The sequence below is a fragment of the Coregonus clupeaformis genome, chromosome 24 (assembly GCF_020615455.1).
Source record: "Coregonus clupeaformis isolate EN_2021a chromosome 24, ASM2061545v1, whole genome shotgun sequence".
In the NCBI taxonomy this organism is placed as follows: domain Eukaryota; kingdom Metazoa; phylum Chordata; class Actinopteri; order Salmoniformes; family Salmonidae; genus Coregonus; species Coregonus clupeaformis.
In genome coordinates, this window is record NC_059215.1 from 44,856,729 (window position 1) to 44,879,539 (window position 22,811).

The 22,811-nt window shown below is 43.6% G+C and overlaps 1 protein-coding gene across 2 annotated transcripts in view; it reads right to left on the minus strand.

Annotated features, from left to right (window-relative positions):
* Window positions 1-22,811, minus strand: part of LOC121538591 (prickle-like protein 2) — a 110,950-nt gene that overhangs the window by 52,613 nt on the left and 35,526 nt on the right. The gene's annotated exons all lie outside the window — the stretch shown is intronic.

A 22,811-nucleotide genomic window follows, 5' to 3' on the forward strand; every position in this document is an offset into this window, starting at 1 on the left:
AGATATCTTTAAGTCATACCACACATTCTCAATTGGATTGAGGTCTGGGCTTTGACTAAGCCCTTCCAAGACATTCAAATGTTTCCCCTTAAACCTCTCAAGTGTTTCTTTAGCAGTATTCTTAGGGTCATTGTCCTGCTGGAAGGTGAACCTCCGTCCCAGTCTCAAATCTCTGGAAGACTGATACAGGTTTCCCACAAGAATGTCCCTGTATTTAGCGCCATCCATCATTCCTTCAATTCTGACCAGTTTCCCAGTCCCTGCCGATGAAAAACATCACCACAGCATGATGCTGCCACCACCATACTTCACTCTGGGTATTGTGTTCTCGGAGTGATGAGAGGTGTTGGGTTGGCGCTAGACGTATCGTTTTCCTTGATGGCCAAAAAGCTCAATTTGAGTCTCATCTGACCAGAGTACCTTCTTCCATATGTTTGGGGAGTCTCCCACATGCCTTTTGGCAAACACCAAACGTGTTTGCTTATTTTTTTCTTTAAGCAATGGCTTTTTTCTGGCCACTCTTCCGTAAAGCCCAGCTCTGTGGAGCGTACAGCTTAAAGTGGTCCTATGGACAGATACTCCAGTCTCCGCTGTGGAGCTTTGCTGCTCCTTCAGGGTTATCTTTGGTCTCTTTGTTGCCTCTGATTAATGCCCTCCTTGCCTGGTCTGTGAGTTTTGGTGGGCGGCCCTCTCTAGGAAGGATTGTTGTGGTGCCATATTCTTTCCATTTGTTCAAAGTTTCTGATATTTTTTTATAACCCAACCCTGATCTGTACTTTTCCACAACTTTGTCCCTGACCTGTTTGGAGAGCTCCTTGGTCTTGATGGTGCCGCTTGCTTGGTGGTGCCTCTTGCTTAGTGGTGTTGGGGCCTTTCAGAACAGGTGTATATATACTGAGATCATGTGACACGTAGATTGCACATAGGTGGACTTTATTTAACTAATTATGTGACTTCTGAAGGTAATTGGTTGCACCAGATGTTATTTAGGGGCTTCATAGCAAAGGGGGTGAATACATATCCACGCACCACTTTTCCGTTATTTCTCTTTTAGAATTTTTGGAAACAAGTTCTTTTTTTCTTTTCACTTCACCAATTTTGACTATTTTGTGTATGTCCATTACATGAAATCCAAATAAAAATCAATTTAAATTACAGGTTGTAATGCAACAAAATAGGAAAAAGGCCAAGGAGGATATATACTTTTGCAAGGCACTGTATCACTGATCAGAAACATTTAGCATGCAATAATGTAGCCTAAATCAAGTGAAGTCCTGTTATTTTGCTCGATCATGTAAAGGCAACTAAAAAAGCCAGCGGATGTTGTGAATTATGAACACAAGACTCACATGCTTTTGAAAATAAAGATTGCTATTATTTCATATTGGTATAATGATGAAGATACTCTCAATGTAGGCCTGCTCCCTAACAAAGTGGAGTGAGTGTAGGAAAGAGATGAAACGTGGATCAAAAAAGCATGGGCTTGCCTTGGGTTCTGTTTCAAAATATCACTTTTTTTGTGTGACAGCGGTTCCACACGTTTCCGTGATGCAAGTTGTGTGTGAATTTTTTATTTGTTTTTGATTCTGTTATATTTAATTGTGTTCTTACTACAAAATATACAATGAGTGTACAAAACGTTGCTCTTTCCATGACATAGACTGACCAGGTGAAAGCTATGATCCCTTATTGATGTCACTTGTTAAATCCACTTTAATCAGTGTAGATGAAGGGGAGGAGACCAGTTAAAGAAGGTTTTTTATGCCTTGAGACAATTGAGACATGGATTGTGTGGGCGCTATTCAGAGTGAATGGGCAAGACAAAAGATTGAAGTACCTTTGAACGGGGTATGGTAGAAGGTGCCAGGCGCACCGGTTTGTGTCAAGAACTGCAACACTGATGGGTTTTTCATGCTCATCAGTTTCCCGTGTGTATCAAGAATGGTCCACCACTCAAAGGACATCCAGCCAACTTCACACAACTGTGGGATGCATTGTAGTCAACATGGGCCAGCATCCCTGTGGAACGCTTTCGACACCTTGTAGAGTCTATGCCCCAACGAATTGAGGCTGTTCTGAGGGCAAAAAGGGGGGGTGCAACTCAGTATTAGGAAGTTGTTTGTGTTCCTAATGTGTTGACTGTGATTGGGGTAGGTGTGTCTTGTCTGTTTAATGAACAAACAAATTAACTATTGGATTTAACATAATTCAGTAATTTGGATGTAACATAATTAAACTCAAAACATGCCATTCCATTGTTTTGAAAATACATTTTATTAGTCTTATAATGTTTCTTAGGACCTGCCTAAATGAATTAATAAATTGATGTATTTTAGATAGTATATATTCAATGGATTTATTAAAATAGATGCCTGCTCACATCTGCACACCACTACTACCACTCGTCACCGACATGCCGGCATGATCACGGGAGGTATAAAAGGCGTATGCAGGCAAGAATGTGGTAAAAATGGGACTGTTTGTAAGGGGGTCATGTAAACTTTGGCCATTTTATTTTTTACAGACAAAATACCGTCAATCCTATGTGAAAGCCTTCTGAGTGGTGCAGTGGTCTAAGGCTGTGCCACTAGAGATCCTGGTTCAAATCCAGGCTCTGTCGTAGCCGGCCGCGACCGGGAGACCCATGGGGCGGTGCACAATTGGCTCAGGGTAGGGGAGGGAATGGCCGGCAGGGATGTAGCTCAGTTGGTAGAGCATGGCGTTTGCAACGCCAGGGTTGTGGGTTCGATACCCACGGGGGGCCAGTATGAAAAAAATAAATGTATGCACTCACTAACTGTAAGTCGCTCTGGATAAGAGCGTCTGCTAAATGACTGAAATGTAAATGAAAGCAGTAATAGTGTGTAAATATATATGTAAAACACAGGAAAATCACGTTTTTGACTGCAGTGGCCGTTAAGTGCACAATTTGTGATCACGTTGTCAATTTGCATGAGTTTCAATTAACCCAGAAACCACTCTTTCTGTTTTCCAGCCCACTGCCCATCCCTCTCCCATGTGTCAAGATGTAGGATACATAGCAGCAGGTCCTTGTGGATAGGTGTGTGGGTCCCCTGTAGCTCAGTTGGTAGAGCATGGCGCTTGCAACGCCAGCGTTGTGGGTTCGTTTCCCACGGGGCCAGTATGAAAATGTATGCACTCACTAACTGTAAGTCGCTCTGGATAAGAGCGTCTGCTAAATGACTAAGATGTGAAAAATGTGTGTGTGAGTCTCTGAAGTCTGTTTTGGAGAATACAGTCAAGGACACAGCCCATTGGGCACACCACGTCATTCCAACATGGAAATGTGGGGAATATTTAAGAAAGGGATCAGTGAGATTTCAACCTTTATTCACCCACTCAAAAAGACAGCCAGAAGTTTGTTGAATTCCCAATGCTTCACTATTCTTTCAACTATCTAAACCAAATTCCAATGGAAAACAATGTCAGATTTTTGGTTTAGTTTTCATCTAAATGTGTTATCAATGCACTTTCAACCATTTAAAAGCACAACAAAGTTGAAATGGGAATACAATGTCAGATATGTTGTATTTACACAACAACTTAATGTTTTAATACACGGTGCTTCATCTAATAGCACAACCAATTGAACTGGATGGCAGTTGAGTTGACATTAAAAGTACATACATTAAAAGTGATGAATGCTGTTAAAGATTCTGCACAGATTATTATAGCAATTATGAAGATATCCACATACCTGCGACCTTTGCATGCTATCTTGAACATTGCACGCGTTCTATGATTTCATAAGAAAACATTTATAGTTACCTCAAAATGTGGCCATGGATGTGTTACTAATTTTAAGATTGAATAAATACTGTTACATTAGTTTGTAAGATAGCCTTAACTTTAGGCTATTTACTGTATTACAAAAGTATTATTGAATTGTGTTTGGTTGACAACGCAGACAAATATCAACATTTAAAGGATATCTAATGCTTGGATAGTTTCATCTAAGCCACTTAACTTTTATTTTTGGTTTAGTTGGAGACGTGAAAGTGTTGGGGATTCTTTAAGATACTCTTTGAAGAGGTAGGGTTTCAGGTGCTTTCGGAAGATTGTGTACTAGCTCTTCTAGCCTAGCTTCAGGGGGAACCATTGGGGTGCCAGGACAGAGAAGAGCTTGTACTGGGCTGAGCTGGTGCTGCCCTCCTGCAGGGGTGGGAGGGCCAAAAGACCAGAGGTGGCAGAACGGAGAGCTCGGATTGGAGTGTAGGGTTTGAGCATAGCCTGAAGATAGGGAGGGGCAGTTCCTCTTGCTGCTTTGTAGGCAAGCACCATGGTCTTGTAGTGGATGCGAGCTTCGACTGGAAGCAAGTGGAGTGTTCGGAGGAGCGGGGTGACATGGGAGAACTTGGGAAGGTTGAAAACCAGGGGGGCTGCAGCGTTCTGGATAAGTTGCAGGAGTTTGATGGCACAAGCGGGGAGACCAGCGAACATCGAGTTGCAGTAGTCCAGACGGGAGATGACTAGTACCTGGATTAGGACCTGTGCCAATTCCTGTGTGAGGTAGAGCCGTACTCTACGGATGTTGAGGAGCATGTACAGTGGGGAAAAAAAGTATTTAGTCAGCCACCAATTGTGCAAGTTCTCCCACTTAAAAAGATGAGAGAGGCCTGTAATGTTCATCATAGGTACACGTCAACTATGACAGACAAATTGAGGAAAAAAAATCCAGTAAATCACATTGTAGGATTTTTAATGAATTTATTTGCAAATTATGGTGGAAAATAAGTATTTGGTCACCTACAAACAAGCAAGATTTCTGGCTCTCACAGACCTGTAACTTCTTCTTTAAGAGGCTCCTCTGTCCTCCACTCGTTACCTGTATTAATGGCACCTGTTTGAACTTGTTATCAGTATAAAAGACACCTGTCCACAACCTCAAACAGTCACACTCCAAACTCCACTATGGCCAAGACCAAAGAGCTGTCAAAGGACACCAGAAACAAAATTGTAGACCTGCACCAGGCTGGGAAGACTGAATCTGCAATAGGTAAGCAGCTTGGTTTGAAGAAATCAACTGTGGGAGCAATTATTAGGAAATGGAAGACATACAAGACCACTGATAATCTCCCTCGATCTGGGGCTCCACGCAAGATCTCACCCCGTGGGGTCAAAATGATCACAAGAACGGTGAGCAAAAATCCCAGAACCACACGGGGGGAACTAGTGAATGACCTGCAGAGAGCTGGGACCAAAGTAACAAAGCCTACCATCAGTAACACACTACGCCGCCAGGGACTTAAATCCTGCAGTGCCTGACGTGTCCCCCTGCTTAGGCCAGTACATGTCCAGGCCCGTCTGAAGTTTGCTAGAGTGCATTTGGATGATTCAGAAGAGGATTGGGAGAATGTCATATGGTCAGATGAAACCAAAATATAACTTTTTGGTAAAAACTCAACTCGTCGTGTTTGGAGGACAAAGAATGCTGAGTTGCATCCAAAGAACACCATACCTACTGTGAAGCATGGGGGTGGAAACATCATGCTTTGGGGCTGTTTTTCTGCAAAGGGACCAGGACGACTGATCCGTGTAAAGGAAAGAATGAATGGGACCATGTATCGTGAGATTTTGAGTGAAAACCTCCTTCCATCAGCAAGGGCATTGAAGATGAAACATGGCTGGGTCTTTCAGCATGACAATGATCCCAAACACACCGCCCGGGCAACGAAGGAGTGGCATCGTAAGAAGCATTTCAAGGTCCTGGAGTGGCCTAGCCAGTCTCCAGATCTCAACCACATAGAAAATCTTTGAGGGGAGTTGAAAGTCCGTGTTGCCCAGCGACAGCCCCAAAACATCACTGCTCTAGAGGAGATCTGCATGGAGGAATGGGCCAAAATACCAGCACCAGTGTTTGAAAACCTTGTGAAGACTTACAGAAAACGTTTGACCTGTGTCATTGCCAACAAAGGGTATATAACAAAGTATTGAGAAACTTTTGTTATTGACCAAATACTTATTTTCCACCATAATTTGCAAATAAATTCATAAAAAATCCTACAATGTGATTTTCTGGATTTTTTTTCTCATTTTGTCTGTCATAGTTGACGTGTACCTATGATGAAAATTACAGGCCTCTCTCATCTTTTTAAGTGGGAGAACTTGCACAATTGGTGGCTGACTAAATACTTTTTTTCCCCACTGTACCTGTGAGAGCGAGTCACTGCTTTTATGTTTGCAGAGAACTACAGGGTGTTGTCCAGGGTCTTGCCAAGGTTCTTTGCACTCTGGGAGGGCGACACTGTGAAGTTGTCAACTGTGATGGAGAACTCTTTGTGCGGGCAGTCCTTCCCACGAAGAAGAGCAGCTCCATCTTGTCGAGGTTGAGCTTTAGGTGGTTGGCCGACATCCAAGCTGAGATATCTGCCAGGCACACAGAGATGCGTGTCGCCACCTTGGTGTCAAAAGGGGGAAGGAGAAAAGTATAGTAGTTGAGTGTCATCCACATAGCAATGATAGGGGAGACCATGTGAGGATATGACGGAGCAGAGTGACTTGGTGTATAGAGAGAAGAGGGCCTAAAACCGAGCCCTGGGGGACACCAGTAGTGAGAGTATGTGGTGCAGACACAGATCCCCTCCACATCACCTGTTAGGAGCGGCCTGCCAGATAGGATGCAATCCAAGAGTGTGCAGAGCCTGAGATGCCCAGCCCTGAGTGGGTGGAGAGGAGGATCTGATGATTAACGGTGTCGAAGGCAGCGGATAGATCTAGGAGGATGAGAACAGAGGTGAGAGAGTCAGCTTTGGCAGTGCGGAGAGCCTCCGTGACAAAGAGAAGAGCAGTCTTGGTTGAGTGACCCGTCTTGAAGCATGACTGGTTAGGGTCAAGAAAATTGTTCTGAGAGAGATAACGAGAGAGTTGATCAGAGACAGCATGCTCAAGTGTTTTGGAAAGAAAAGTAAGAAGGGATACAGGTCTATAGTTTTTGACGTCAGATGAGTCGTGTGTTGTTTTCTTGAGGAGGGGAGCAACTCGGGCCATTTTGAAGTCAGAGGGGATGCAGCCAGGGATGTGTTGATGAGGGAAGTGAGGAATGGGAGAAGGTCTCCAGAGATGGTCTGGAGAAGGGAGGAGGGGATGGGGTCTAGCGGGCAGGTTGTCAGGAGAGAGAAGGGAGAAAGAGGTCAAGGCATAGGGTAGTTCTGTGTGAGTGGGACCAGTGGATTAAATAGGCTGAGTTAATGAGGGATGTCGTCAACCTTCTTTTCTTTAACAAATTCTTCAACAGAGAGGGAGGATGGAGGGGGAGGGGGTGGAGGATTAAGTAGGGAGAGAAGGTGGAAAATAGTTCCCTAGGGTTAGAGGCAGAAGCTTGACATTTTGAGTGATAGAAAGTGGCTTTAACAGAGGATACAGAGGAAGAGAAGGTAGAGAGGAGGGAGTGAAAGGATGATAGGTCCTCCAGAAGTTTAGTTTTCCTCCATTTTCGCTCAGCTGCCTGCAGCCCTGTTCTGTAAGCTCACAATGAGTCACTCAGCCACGGAGGAGGAGGGGAGGGCCTAGCTGGCCGGGAGGAAAGGGGACAGTGCGAGTCATAGGATGCGGAAAGGGAGGAGAGTAGGGTCGAAGAGGCAGAATCAGGAGACAGGAGGGAGAAGGATTTAGCAGAAGGGAGAGATGATAGGATAGAAGAGGAGATGATAGTGGGAGAGAGAGAGCGAAGATTGCGACGGCGCATGACCATTCACGTCTTCATCTCAACCAAGAATCCAAGTAAAGAATAAGACTAAGTCAAATCAAACTTGATTTAAAGTGCATTTAAAGTTTAATTTGATTTAATTTAGACCCGAATCCAACATATTAATTATAAATTTGTACACAAACTGGAATTAAAACCAGACTAAGTCAGTGGCATAGATGGAACTATCCAAGCAGAGGATCTCCTTCAAATGTTGATATTGAGTTGTGTTGACAACCAAACACAATTCAATATCCAGTTTGTCTGCAAACGAATAATTGATATGTTGGATTCACGTCTCCATCTCAACCAAAAATCTAAGTTAAAGAATAGGACTAAATCTAATATATTCAAACTTTAAATACACTTTAAATAAAGTTGGATTTTGTTTAGTCCAATTCTTTAACACATTTTTGTTTGAGATGGAGACATGAATCCAACATATTAACGATTAACTTGAAGATTACATTTGAAATCAACCAAAGCGTGAAACGCTAAGCCTATATGTATTGTCTAGTTTTTGTTGAACCCTGGGTTGAATTGAAATAATACATGTTAATGACTTTGCAAATGCTGTATAAACCTAAATAGTATCATTGAAGATATGACTTTTAAAGTATGGTTACATTTAATTTGCTCTGTTAAGCCTACCCTTTGGAATGACTTCGATAGCAACAGTGAATATGTTTAGTTATTAAGAGATCTCTCAATAATCATTTTTACGATAGCACATTGGTAGTAGTCAGTGACAAATATAAAAACTAAGCAGGGCTTGTGTAAAACCCTGGATGCGAGACAAAATGAATAGTTGTAGATCAACTCTCCAGTAGGAGGTACTGCCAGCCTATTGTTTATTTTTTCTGATAGTAGATATAATATTGAAGATATGATAGTTTCAAAGTTACAAATTCAACATATTTTATACAAGGTTTGTTTGTGTTGAAAATAGCTTACAATGATGACATAATCCTGTGGTTGAAATGTCACCCTCAAAACAACTGTTGATGATTTTTTTCAAATCCAATATATTTTCCATGTAGATCCCACGTCACAATACGTTGACAAATTATCAGTTTGTGCCCAGTGGGGGAGGATATCCACACAAAACTGCCCCATCGTTCTGAAATCTGTACCTTATGCCTTGTTTAAACCTAAGAATAACAGATTTTTAAGGTAAGAATGGAATGTGCATAATACATATAATCAAAGATTATATTAATTATTATTACAACAACAAAAGGCTTAAAATACTTCCAGAAACAAGGGGTTAAAGTTGACCAACTACAGAATAAAGTGGATAGGACCTGTAAGGGATCGGGGGTTGGCTGGGTCTAGACAGAGTCTGACACTTCCCCGATCTACTGAGAGGGGGAGTCATCAGACTCGATCTGGTTCACCTGAGTTCTGAGCACACCTGTCCGTAATTAGGATATAAGGTGTGCTCAGAAGTTCAGTCGGTGCGAGGTATTGTTCCATTGTGACTTGCTAAGCGTTTTGTTCCGAGAGAGAGAGAGAGTTTGTTGTTTTTGATTACCCGTGTATCCGACCTGTGCCTTGTTGTTTGACTCCCCGAATTGCTTAATCCTCTACTTGTCTACCCCAGTGATTACCGTTCTCTGATCCTGTGCCTGTGACCTCGACTACGACTAAGCCCGCTCCTTTGGTACCTCTGCCTGTCTATGCCTGAACCGGTTTTGACCACAGCCCGCCCGACTACGATTAAGCTATTCCCTTGTCTGTACTCTAATAAAGCATCGCTATTTTGCAATTGGATCTTACCACTCTGTCCGAGTATTCATTACAGAATACCTCGCCATTACCATGGATCCAGCGGAATTACAGAGGTGATGGGAGATACAGGAGAAACGGATGGATGAACTCCTACAGCTACTCCACGCTGGTGCGGCTGAAGGCACCACACCGAGCACGGTCAGTCCTCGTCATGCACCTCTGATTTCTCTACCTACAAGGTACGACGGGGAACCTGGCAAATGTCAGGGGTTTCTACTCCAGATGTCCCTGTATCTGTCATATAATCATACTATGTTTTCCGATGACCGTAGCAGGGTGGATTTCATGATTTCTCTGCTAACGGGAAGAGCACTGGATTGGGCTACTGCGCTTTGGGCAGCTGAGGTCCCCGAGCTGAATGCGGAAGTTCAGTTCAAGAGACTGTTTCAAGAGAGGTTCGACCACCCAGTATCTGGGCGTAGTGTGGGAGACCAACTATGCGAACTTCAGCAGGGCCGTCGCACAGTAGCCGACTACGCTTTAGAGTTCCGTACTATAGCAGCCGGTAGCGGATAGAGCGAGACTGCTTTGCTCACAGTTTTCCGAAGAGGGCTGCGCAAAGACGTACAGACTGAGTTGGCTTGTCGAGGAGATATCACTGCGCTACATGAGTTTATCAAAATAGCCATCTCTATTGATAATCTTATAGTGCAACACAAGGCATCCACTGTTCGGGAGCCCTCGATCACTGGTCCTATGCAATCGACAGAGCGGAGGAGAGAATCTGAGGAGGAACCTATGCAACTGGGACGGTCACCTCTACAAGGGTCGGTGAGACAACAACGTCGGCAAGACGGACTATGCCTGTATTGTGGTCAGTCGGGTCATTTCGTTCGTCAATGTCCGGTACCAACGACCTAACCGTACCCCAGGGTATCGCCTCGGAACTGCCAAACCGGTGAGTGAGACTCCCGTTTTGAACATTACATCTAAGCAAATGTATGTACCTGTTACCTTATCTGTCGGAGAGAAAGTGCGCAGGTTGGAGGGACTTATTGATTCCGGAGCGGCGGCCAGCTTTCTGGATATGGGTCTTGCTGAGGAGTTGGGAGTTCAACTTATCCCAATTCAACCTCCCCTGCGAGTCAACGCGCTAGATGGTGAGCCCATGGGCACTGGGTTCATTACGCACCGTACCGGGGAGATCAAGTTACAAGTGGGCTCCCTGCACCATGAGAACATCATTCTGTTCGTCATCTCCGCTCCACGGGAGCCGCTAGTCCTCGGCCACCCCTGGCTCGTTACCCATGATCCGGTCATCTCCTGGAAATCTGGCGATATCACGGCTTGGAGTGAGGTATGTAGGGCTGAGTGCCTCATTTTACCTTGCAAAACGTCTACTGTGGAGGATGCGAAGGGTGCGGTGTCTACTACAGAGTACCAGGATTATGCGCAGGTGTTCTCCAAGGAGAGGGCTACCGTGTTACCACCGCATCGGGCCTGGGATTGTGCAATTGATCTGCTATCCGGGGCTACACCTCCTCGCGGACTAATCTACCCTTTGTCACAGCCGGAACGGGAATCAATGAGCAAGTATATTGATGAGGCACTTCAGCAAGGGGCCATTCGCCCATCTACGTCTCCCGCGGCATCCAGTTTTTTCTTTGTTAAGAAAAAGGATGGCGGACTGCGTCCTTGTATAGACTATCGAGGTTTGAACGATATCACCATTAAAAATCGTTACCCCCTTCCTTTGATTCCAGCAGCCCTCGAGCAGGTGGGGCAGGCCTCCATCTACAGTAAACTGGACCTCAGGAGTGCGTACAATCTGGTGCGCATTAGAGAGGGGGATGAATGGAAGACCGCCTTCATCACCCATCGAGGACATTATGAATATTGTGTCATGCCCTATGGACTTACTAACGCGCCCTCTGTGTTGGAGGCGTTCATGAATGACATTTTTAGGGACTTGATTGATCGCTTCGTCATAGTGTACATTGATGACATCCTAATCTACTCTAACTCTCTGAGAGAACATGTGTCCCATGTACGACAGGTTCTGGACCGACTCCGCCAACACTCTCTGTTCGTGAAGGCCGAGAAGAGTGAATTCCATGTCACGACGATTTCCTTCCTTGGGGCCATACTCACTCCCGACGGGGTAAGACTGGATGAAGCCAAGGTACAAGCTGTACGAGACTGGCCGCAACCCCAGACGGTGAAAGAGCTTCAGAGATTCTTGGGGTTTGCCAATTACTATAGACGGTTCGTGCGTAATTTCAGCACAACCGCAGCTCCCCTGTCGGCAATGACCAGCCACAAGGGTCGTGGACTGAAATGGACGGAGGAGGCAGTGCGTGCTTTTGAGACATTGAAACAACGATTTACCACCGCTCCCATTTTATGTCAGCCGGATCCTACCTTGCCGTTCATCGTGGAGGTGGACGCCTCGGAGGTTGGAGTGGGAGCAGTGCTATCCCAGCGCCAAGGTGAGCCGCCCAAATCACGACCCTGTGCTTTTTTTTCTAAGAAGCTGAATCCAGCCGAGCAGAACTACGACGTGGGAAATTGTGAATTACTGGCGGTGAAGTTAGCACTGGAGGAGTGGAGACATTGGCTGGAGGGAGCAGCTCATCCGTTCCAAGTGCTCACGGACCACCGCAATCTGGAGTATCTTCACAGTGCTTAACGACTGAACTCCCGACAGGCAAGGTGGTCTTTGTTCTTCAACCGTTTCCAATTCACTGTTTCTTATATTCCCGGGTCCAAGAATTGTAAGGCGGACGCGCTTTCCCGACGGTTCGAGCGCGCTGACAGACCGGTTGAACCAGAACCTATCCTCCCCATGAGTTGCCGTGCTGGTCCTGTGAGGTGGGCTATCGATGACGCAATTCAGGAGAGCCTACAAGCGGAACCAGCCCCTCCAGAAACCCCGATGTCGAAGGTGTTTGTACCAGCTCCGCTTCGACCTCAACTGATGGAATGGTGCCACACGTCGCTAGGATCTGGTCATCCCGGAATCACTCGAACTACACGACTCATCAGTCGAAAATACTGGTGGGATTCCCTCACAGATGATGTCAGAGACTACGTATTATCCTGCCCAGTATGTGCTCAGTCCAAGGCGCCTCGAGCACTACCGGAGGGTAAGCTGATGCCATTGCCAACTCCTCAACGACCCTGGTCGCACATTGCGATGGACTTTGTTACCGACCTACCAGAATCAGAGGGCCATACTGTAATTCTCGTGGTCATCGATCGATTCTCAAAGATGTGTCGGTTAGTACCCATGACCCGTTTACCTAACACCACTCAAATGGCGGAGACTATGTTTAACCAGGTGTTCCGGCAGTTTGGTGTTCCAGAGGATATTGTTTCCGACCGGGGACCCCAGTTCGTATCCCGGGTTTGGAAGGCCTTCTGCGAACGCTTGGGCATCTCGGTGAGCCTCACCTCCGGGTATCATCCCCAGGCCAATGGGCAGACAGAACGGCTCAACCAGGAAATTGGGAAGTATCTACGGCAACAATGTTCGCGGCAGCCGCAAGAGTGGAGCCGATTCCTTCCTTGGGTAGAGTATGCTCAGAACTCACTCATTCACACCTCCCTACGTCTAACGCCCTTTCAGTGTGTTCTAGGGTATCAACCACCCCTGTTCCCGTGGGATACCGCACCCGGGATAGTACCGGCGGTGGACGAGTGGTTCCGTCGGAGTGCGCAGGTCTGGGAGACGGCCCATCAACATCTCAGTCAAGCCTCACAGCAGCAAAAGACCTATGCCGACCGACGCCGGAGACCTACTCCCACTTATCAACCCGGGCAACGAGTGTGGCTGTCTACCCGAGACCTGCGGTTCCGACGGAGCTGCAAGAAGCTCCAACCCAGGTACATTGGTCCCTTCAAAGTACAGAGACGTATTAACCCTGTCACCTACCGTCTGTTACTCCCTCGACACTACAGGATAAACCCTACGTTCCACGTCTCCCTGCTGAAACCTGTCCATTATAGCCCGATGTATCCACCAATCGCTCAACAACCTACTACACCACCTTTGGAGGATGAACAGGACACCACCTATACAGTCCACGAGATACTGGAGTCAAGACGGAGACGAGGGGGCATCGAATATCTCGTGGACTGGGAGGGATATGGACCGGAGGAACGGTCCTGGGTTCCTGCTAAGGACATACTAGACCCCGCTCTCAAGGCCACTTTCCACGCTGAACACCCAGATCATCCCGGACCCCGACCCAGAGGAAGACCCCCGGTAGAGGTAGAAGGCCGTCAGGAGCCGGCCCTGGGGAGGGGATACTGTAAGGGATCGGGGGTTGGCTGGGTCTAGACAGAGTCTGACACTTCCCCGATCTACTGAGAGGGGGAGTCATCAGACTCGATCTGGTTCACCTGAGTTCTGAGCACACCTGTCCGTAATTAGGGTAGGATATAAGGTGTGCTCAGAAGTTCAGTCGGTGCGAGGTATTGTTCCATTGTGACTTGCTAAGCGTTTTGTTCCGAGAGAGAGAGAGAGAGTTTGTTGTTTTTTATTACCCGTGTATCCGACCTGTGCCTTGTTGTTTGACTCCCCGAATTGCTTAATCCTCTACCTGTCTACCCCAGTGATTACCGTTCTCTGATCCTGTGCCTGTGACCTCGACTACGACTAAGCCCGCTCATTTGGTACCTCTGCCTGTCTATGCCTGAACCGGTTTTGACCACAGCCCGCCCGACTACGATTAAGCTATTCCCTTGTCTGTACTCTAATAAAGCATCGCTATTCTGCGATTGGATCTTACCACTCTGTCCGAGTATTCATTACAGGACCCTTAAAGGTAGACTGGCCATGTATGTTACTGTTTATCAGAACTATACACAGCTCACTTACAGTACAATTCACATCAGATCATAACCTAAGCACATGACCCTATAGGAGTAAACCAAACCTCCATGATCACACAGACTGATATCATATAGAATAAAGGAATGGAGTGGGAGGAGAAAACAATAGACAAAGAAATGCATACAGTATCAAATATTGCGCTCACAGATGGCAGCAGCTATTCACTTAGATCCAAATGTTATTTGGTCGCAGTGACGACAATAAGGAAAATGTTGAGAATCCTTTTCAAAACTGCATGCTCCACCTTCACACGAATGCATGCTCACATACACGAGTGCACACACACACACACACACACACACACACACACACACACACACACACACACACTCTAACAGTACATCTCCTTGAAGTGATAATTGCCACAGGCCTATTGGTTCCTGAAATGTAAAGTAGGACTCTGTTACCTACAGTCTACAGAGGCACAACATTATTTCTCCAGAAGAAAAAAAACTGTAATTAACGATTGACAAATGTGGTTTCCTCTCCCACAGTGTGTGGGATGACCTAAAATAGAATCCCTGGGTTCCACCAACCAGGCAGGCAAATCACACTTATGTAGATACCACGCCACAGCACAGTCAGGAATCAGTTGGAATAATAGAACTCCGCGAGAAATTGAGAGAAATGGATACCCTACTCCCTCTACACACCTCTCCTTCCCCATCCTCCTTGTAGGTGTTGTGCCATATTGACATGTATTACAGGGAGAGAGGCATGATAAGGTAATATGGCAGGAGGGGAGGCACAGTGGGATGGGAGTGGATGGAATAACAAGAGAGTGATGGTGAGAGTGACGGTGAGTAAACATTTCGCCATTTGTCTACACCTGTTATTTACGAAGCATGAGACAAATACATTTGATTTGAGTGTAATGCAAGTACTAGTTCCACTGTTAAGACTGGGAGAATGGATCCAGCAGGGAGAGCAGAGAAGCACATCTCCTCCTCTGTATCCTGCTGGTGATTCACTACCCAACTTACTTACACCATTTCGCTTGAATCTTTAATCTGGGCCCATTATTATTCTAGTGTGTGTGTGTGTGTGTGTGTGTGTGTGTGTGAAAGAGAGAGAGGGAGAGAAGGAGAGAGTCTGTTGCTATGCATTTGTACACGTCCCTGCCTCCCACCCAGCCTCTTCACACAAGCCATCAGTGAGCTGGGCTGAGTGCTCAATAAGGGCTCTGAGGGTTAGTATACTGTATATACAGCACCAGTGGTCATGGACATTCTCAAAGCACTATCTCTCTATATACTATATAGAGAAAAGGGCTTTACCCTTCTTTAGAATGTTAGTGGTGTTAAAGTTTTCCAAACCTTCCAAATGCCAGTGTTCTAAATCATCTGGATAACCCTGGCAGTTATGGAAGACAATGAGGCTGTATTCTGCCAGTACATTGTTGAGAAAGGGCCTGGACAGTCATTTTCACACCCAAAGAAAACCTCTTCACTAAATCGAAAAATAACATCCCATCTTTACCTTTGAGACTTTCAGCGATAAGATTCTTTCTCGCTTCTATATAACTGTGAATGTTCTCAGAAGCAGCAAGAACTCATCAATTATCCTCTCCTGTTTGAGTGATAACACTTTGGATTGAACCAACCTGGTCTCAGAGTATTTCGTATTATTTTGTACGTAAATCCGAGACACTCCATTTAGTATTATATGATACGTTTCGTATGGTGTGTATTAATTTGTGGATGTCCAGCACACATTTTGTATGATGTGTTACGAATAACATTTTGTATGAAATGCTATGAATTACAATTCGTATTATATGTTACGAATTTGCAAAAACATACGCTATGTTACGAATTTTCTAAATGTACAATATGTCACATATTTTCAAAGCGTATGATATGTTACAAATTCTAGTTAGGTGGCTAGGTGGATAACATTAGCTAGCTGGCTAACGTTAGCTAGGCTAGGGGTTAGGGTTAGGGGTTAGGGTAAGGGTTAGCTAAAATGGTTAGGGTTATGGGAAGGGTTAGCTAACAAGTAGTTGAAAAGTTGCTAATCAACTAAAATGTTAATGTTCTCTGTGATGAGATTTGAACTCGCAACCTTTGGGTTGATAGATGTTTGTGTTATACACCCACCCAACCACCCTACTTTCATTTTTGCCTTAAGTAACTATCTGTCTTATGTAACCATACCAAACGTAACATATCCTACTAATTTTAGCGTCCTGGATTTAAATTTACTGTGTTACGTCTCATCTGTGAGACCAGGCTGATTGAACAGGACAGATGTGTCCTCTCTTGCCAGTAGCAAGCACTCACAGCATTCTCCTTCCAGAAATAAATAAAGTCATAAAATCAAAATATTTTATTCCAAAACGCTGTACATCCATTTTCAAAAATGTTAGTATTTGGCCATGATTACTACAAGTTTAGATAACTGGCTAGACTAACTTACCAATCTAGAAATTGTTAGCTGACATGAGTAATTGAGTGACAGTCAGTGACTGTCAGTAAATATTTCTGGTCGGGGGACCCCTAGAAGCCTGAGTCCTCAGCGACCGCTTATGTCGCTTATGCCTGGAGACGGCCCTGATGAGATCTATATGTAAAACATTTACATTTAACATCTTAGTGATTTAGCAGAAGCTCTTATCCAGAGCAACTTACAGTAAGTGCATTCATCATAAGATAGCTACAGTACATTCAGAAAGTATTCATACCCCTTGACTTATTCCACATTTGTTGTGTTACAGCCTTAATTCAAAATTGATTAAATATTTTACACAATACCCCCCAATATTGCACACAATACCCCATAATGACAAAATGAAAGCATGTTTTTAGAAATGTTTTAGATTTATTGAAAATGAAATACATAACTATCTCATTTACATAAGTATTCACACCCCTGAGTCAATAAATGCTAGAATCACGTTTGGCAGTGATCACAGCTGGGTAAGTCTCTAAGAGCTTTGCACACCTGAATTGTACAATATTTGCACATTATATTTTTCTAATTCTTCAAGCTCTGTCAAGCTGGTAGCCATTTTCAAGATTTCAAGATGCCATAGATTTTCAAGCAGATTTAAGTCAAAACTGTCACTAGGCCACTTGCGAACATTCAATGTCATGTTGGTAAGCAACTCCAGTGCATATTTGGCCTCGTGTTTTAGGTTATTGTCCTGCTGAAAGGTGACTTTGTCTCCCAGTGTCTGTTGGAAAGCAGACTGAATCAGGTTTTTCTCTAGGATTTTGCCTGTGCTTAGCTCTATTCCGTTTATTTTTTATTTTTTTAAACTCCCTAGTCCTTGCCGATGACAAGCATACCCATAACATAACATGATACAGCCACCACCGTGCTTGAAAATATAAAGAATGGTACTCAGTGATGTGTTGTGTTGGATTTGCCCCAAACATAACGCTTTGTGTTCAGGACATAAAATCTTTTGCAGTTTTACTTTAGTGCCTTATTGCAAACAGGATGCATGTCTTGGAATATGTTTATTCTGTACAGGCTTCCTTCTTTTCGCTCTGTCATTTGGGTTAGCATTGTGGAGTAACTACAGTGTTGTTGATCCATCCTCAGTTTTCTCCTATCACAGTCATTAAACTCTGTAACTGTTTTAAAGTCACCATTGGCCTCATGGTGAAATCCCTGAGTGGTTTCCTTCCTCTCCGGCAACTGAGTTAGGAAGGAGGCCTATATTTTTGTAGTGACTGGGTGTATTGATACAAAATGTAATTAATAACTTCACCATGCTCAAAGGGATAATCAATGTCTTTTTTTATGAAATGTTTACCCATCTACCAATATGTGCCCTTCTTTGCGAGGCATTGGAAAACCTCCCTGGTCTTTATGGTTGAATCTATGTTTGAAATTCACTGCTCAACTGAGGGACCTTACAGATAATTGTGTTTGTGAGGTACATTAAAAAATTATGTTCAACATTATTATTGGACACAGAGTGAGTCCATGCTACTTATTATGTGACTTGTTAAGCAAATGTTTACTCCTGAACTTATTTAGCTGTGCCATATCAAAAGTGTTGAATAGTTATTGACTCAAGACATTTCAGCTTTTCATTTTTAATTCATTTTTTTAAATGTGTAAAAACACAATTCCACTTTTACATTATGGGGTACTGTGTGTAGGCCAGTGATGCAACATCTCAATTTAATATATTTTAAATTCAGGCTGTAACACAACAAAATGTGGAAAAAGTCAAGGGCTGTGAATACTTTCTGAAGGCACTGTAGGTGAGACAACCACATATCCCAGTCAAATATACAGGATACGAACATTCCATTCCAGCTATACAATGAATATACAGAATACAGGGACTTGCAAAAGTATTCATCCCCCTTGGCGTTTTTTCCTATTTTGTTGCATTACAACCTGTAATTTAAATGGATTTGGATTTGAATTTCATGTAATGGACATACACAAAATAGTCCAAATTGGTGAAGTGAAATGAAAAAAATTACTTGTTTCAAAAAATTCAAAACAATTAATAACGGATGCAACGGATGCATATGTATTCACCCCCTTTGCTATGAAGCCCCTAAATAAGATCTGGTGCAACCAATTACCTTCAGAAGTCACATAATTAGTTAAATAAAGTCCACCTGTGTGCAATCTAAGTGTCACATGATCTGTCAGATGATCTCAGTATATATACACCTGTTCTGAAAGGCCCCTGAGTCTGCAACACCACTAAGAAAGGGGCACCACCAAGCAAGCGGCACCATGAAGACCAAGGAGCTCTCCAAACAGGTCAGGGACAAAGTTGTGGAGAAGTACAGATCAGGGTTGGGTTATAATATCAGAAACTTTGAACACCATTACATCTATTATTTAAAAATGGAAAGCATATGGCTCCACAACAAACCTGCCAAGACAGGACAACCCACCAAAACTCACGGACCAGGCAAGGAGGGCATTAATCAGAGAGGCAACAAAGAGACGAAAGATAACCCTGAAGGAGCTGCCAAGCTCCACAGCGGAGATTGGAGTATCTATCCATAGGACCACTTTAAGCCGTACGCTCCACAGAGCTGGGCTTTACGGAAGAGTGGCCAAACAAAAGCCACTCTTAAAGAAAAAAATAAGCAAACAGGTTTGGTGTTCGCCAAAAGGCATGTGTGAGACTCCCCAAAGATATGGAAGAAGGTACTCTGGTCAGATGAGACTAAAATTGAGCTTTTTGGCCATCAAGGAAAACGCTATGTCTGGCGCAAACCCAACACCTCTCATCCCCCCGAGAACACCATCCCCACAGTGAAGCATGGTGATGGCAGCATCATGCTGTGGGGATGTTTTTCATCGGCAGGGACTGGGAAACTGGTCAGAATTGAAGGAATGATGGATGGCGCTAAATACAGGGAAATTCTTGAGGGAAACCTGTTTCAGTCTTCCAGAGATTTGAGACTGGGATGGAGGTTCACCTTCCAGCAGGATAATGACCCTAAGCATACTGCTAAAGCAACACTTGAGTGGTTTAAGGGGAAACATTTAAATGTCTTGGAATGTCCTAGTCAAAGCCCAGACCTCAATCCAATTGAGAATCTGTGGTATGACTTAAAGATTGCTGTACACCAACGGAACCCATCCAAGCTGGAGCAGTTTTGCCTTGAAGAATGGCAAAAATCCCAGTGGCTAGATGTGTCAAGCTTATAGAGACATACCCCAAGAGACTTGCAGCTGTAGTTGCTGCAAACGTTGGCTCTACAAAGTATTGACTTTGGAGGGGTGAATAGCTACGCACGCTCAGGTTTTCAATTTTTTTGTCTTATTTCTTGTTTGTTTCACAATAAAACATATTTTGCATCTTCAAAGTGGTTGGCATGTTGTGTAAATCAAGTGATACAAATCCCCCAAAACTCAATTTTTATTCCAGGTTTTAAGGCAACAAAATAGGAAAAATGCCAAGGGGGGTGAATACTTTCGCAAGCCACTGTAGCCTTTTGGGGGGAAAAAACACATTTTCATACACATCTCAAATCTATGAAATAATACATTTGAAAACAGTAATATTTTACACACATGAAGGTACCCAATAGCATAATATATTTCCTAACCTCCTCCTTCATTGGCAATGAAGTATGTGTAAACAGTTTTCTTAAACAGCGCATAGGGCCTGGCCAATGTGTGAACTCAGCCATATGGGAAGCATTTACTTCGCTCCATGCATGTGCAAAGTATTATGCATATGAAAGAGACTCTCTTTAAGATGTGTTGAATCTGGAAATGATTTTTGTGTGGAGCAGTCTGGTTTATTTGTTAGTGTTAATGTGCAGGCTAAGCATTTATGGAGTGATGTGTGTGCTGCTTTAAAAATTGTTGCACCAATGAGGTCGTCATTAATAAATACAAATATGCATACTGTAACTGCATTTACAGCATCACAACCACCTTTATCAAGAGTATGGCATATTGTCACCTGTATTTCCATTTGTTAATGTTTGACACAAGAATGATAGTCTATGTAGAGTTTAAAATATCATGTTAATGCCATTGACCTGGGAATAATTGCTTTGAGTAAGATATATTTCACATAAGCCTGACCATGTAAAAGGCAGGAGGTTGAAATACGACATCTGTCTTGTAGTATAATGTATGGGGAATCTCATGCAGCAGTTTGAGCTTGGCTACCAATCCATCCCAACATCAGAAGTAACACTCAATCAAGGCATGATTCATTTAACACCCTGTCACATTGTTACTGCTTTTATTGAAAACGAGTTCCGTTGTGTAGCCATGTCATCAACAATGGACGCGTAATGGCTCACGTCAGTTTCTTTCAAGTACTCACAAAGAGACCCGATTTGACTTTGACAGTCCACCATTTAAAAAGGAGGCAGACAATGAAACAAGACAAATTGTTGAGATCTCCATAGATCAAGTCTAACTCGCAAAACCCCCTTGAAGTAGAACAAAAATGTGTTTACGTAACATACCATTTCAGGTGTTGCCATAGTTTTAGGTTCTTCAACTACTACAGATGTAGGATCTTAGCCAGTTTCCTACAGCAGCAAAATAATCCTGCAGCAACAAGAAATGTTAATTATTATGTAGACTATAATACATTTGTGTAGGGGTTGATACATTTTTCGTAAGGGAAAATCAAGTCTTAAATTTCAATGTGGAAATTAAAAACGTCAGAACCTTTTTAAACCTCAAATACACTACAAGTTTTAAATGTCCTGCATTGCAGGAAAGTTAACCGGCAACAGGGTGATCAAATTAAGATCTTAAATCTGTAGGTGTTTTCTGAACAACCTACTACGTGGTGTTGGATGTTATACCTGATTATTTGATCGTGAGAAGACAGAGTTAGACTAACAGGGATGCATGGTGTCTAGGATAGAAGAGACAGGGCCAGAATAGAACCAGAGGGTGATTACAAATGGATATTGGCCATTGTAAGCTTTTAATAGAGCTCTTTTAAATGACCTCTGACCTGCATCATTCTACATGAAATGTCACCCCAAAGTTCACTAGGGTTCATCAAACTAGAATTCCCGACAAACTGTGGGATTAGGGGATACCGGGGTTGATTGTCTCATGGGTTGGTTGTCACAGTGCTCCCAATCTAGAGGGTGCTCTGTAATAATTTTAAAGATTAAAATGCGGTAATTCTTCATCCACCTTGTCAATTCATGTCAGCATGACAAAACATTCAGGTGAGGGGAATTTATGTTTTTCATAGGTGAAAGATGTCTTGGTATTTTCTTTATAAATGTTTGAATTGTGGGAGTATACATGAACACTTATGTTTGTTGAAAAGAGAAAAGGGAGCGCTACATTGCAAACCTATTTCTGAGTTGCTAAATCAAGCCATGTGGTAACTAGCATCTTAATTAGCATTGGGGGGTTGGTTGTCACCAGAGTCATATACTGTATATAGAGAGTTGGGCCAATGCGGTTTCTGTCTGAATGTTCTGAGAGCGCCACTTTCTCCACCATAGCCAATGCTGAGTGATAATTGACGCTTCCGTGTTTTGCTGTTTATTTCTTGTAGTTTTCAAAACCTATGAAGATGTCCAGTGAAAGCAGATATGCAATTTGTTGACAGCACAACACAGTACAGACTTGGATACACATTATCCTGAATGCTAATCAATAAAAATGCCTGTGAAATTCGCTGCTCTGTTTTTGCTTTTTTACAGCGGGTCATTTCATAGGGAGTTGTCGGAGGCGCTCTCGTATTGTTCCATCACCTTAATTTCGAGAATAATGGCAGTTGTTCCAAAACCTGACAGAACTCTCTCTATATATGGCTCTGGTTGTCGCTATCAACTCCATTATAACCATATTGTTCTGGGACATTACCACTGCCAGTGTACAATAAATCCCAAGCTCTTTTAGGCTGTTGCTATAAAGACCTCCTTTCCATTAAACATGAACACATTTGGCTGACATCAAAATATGTAGTGTGGAGAGCGTTTGCACATTGGGAAGACGTCGCTGAGACATCAGAATAGAATGTTGATGCCTGGGAGACATATAAACGAT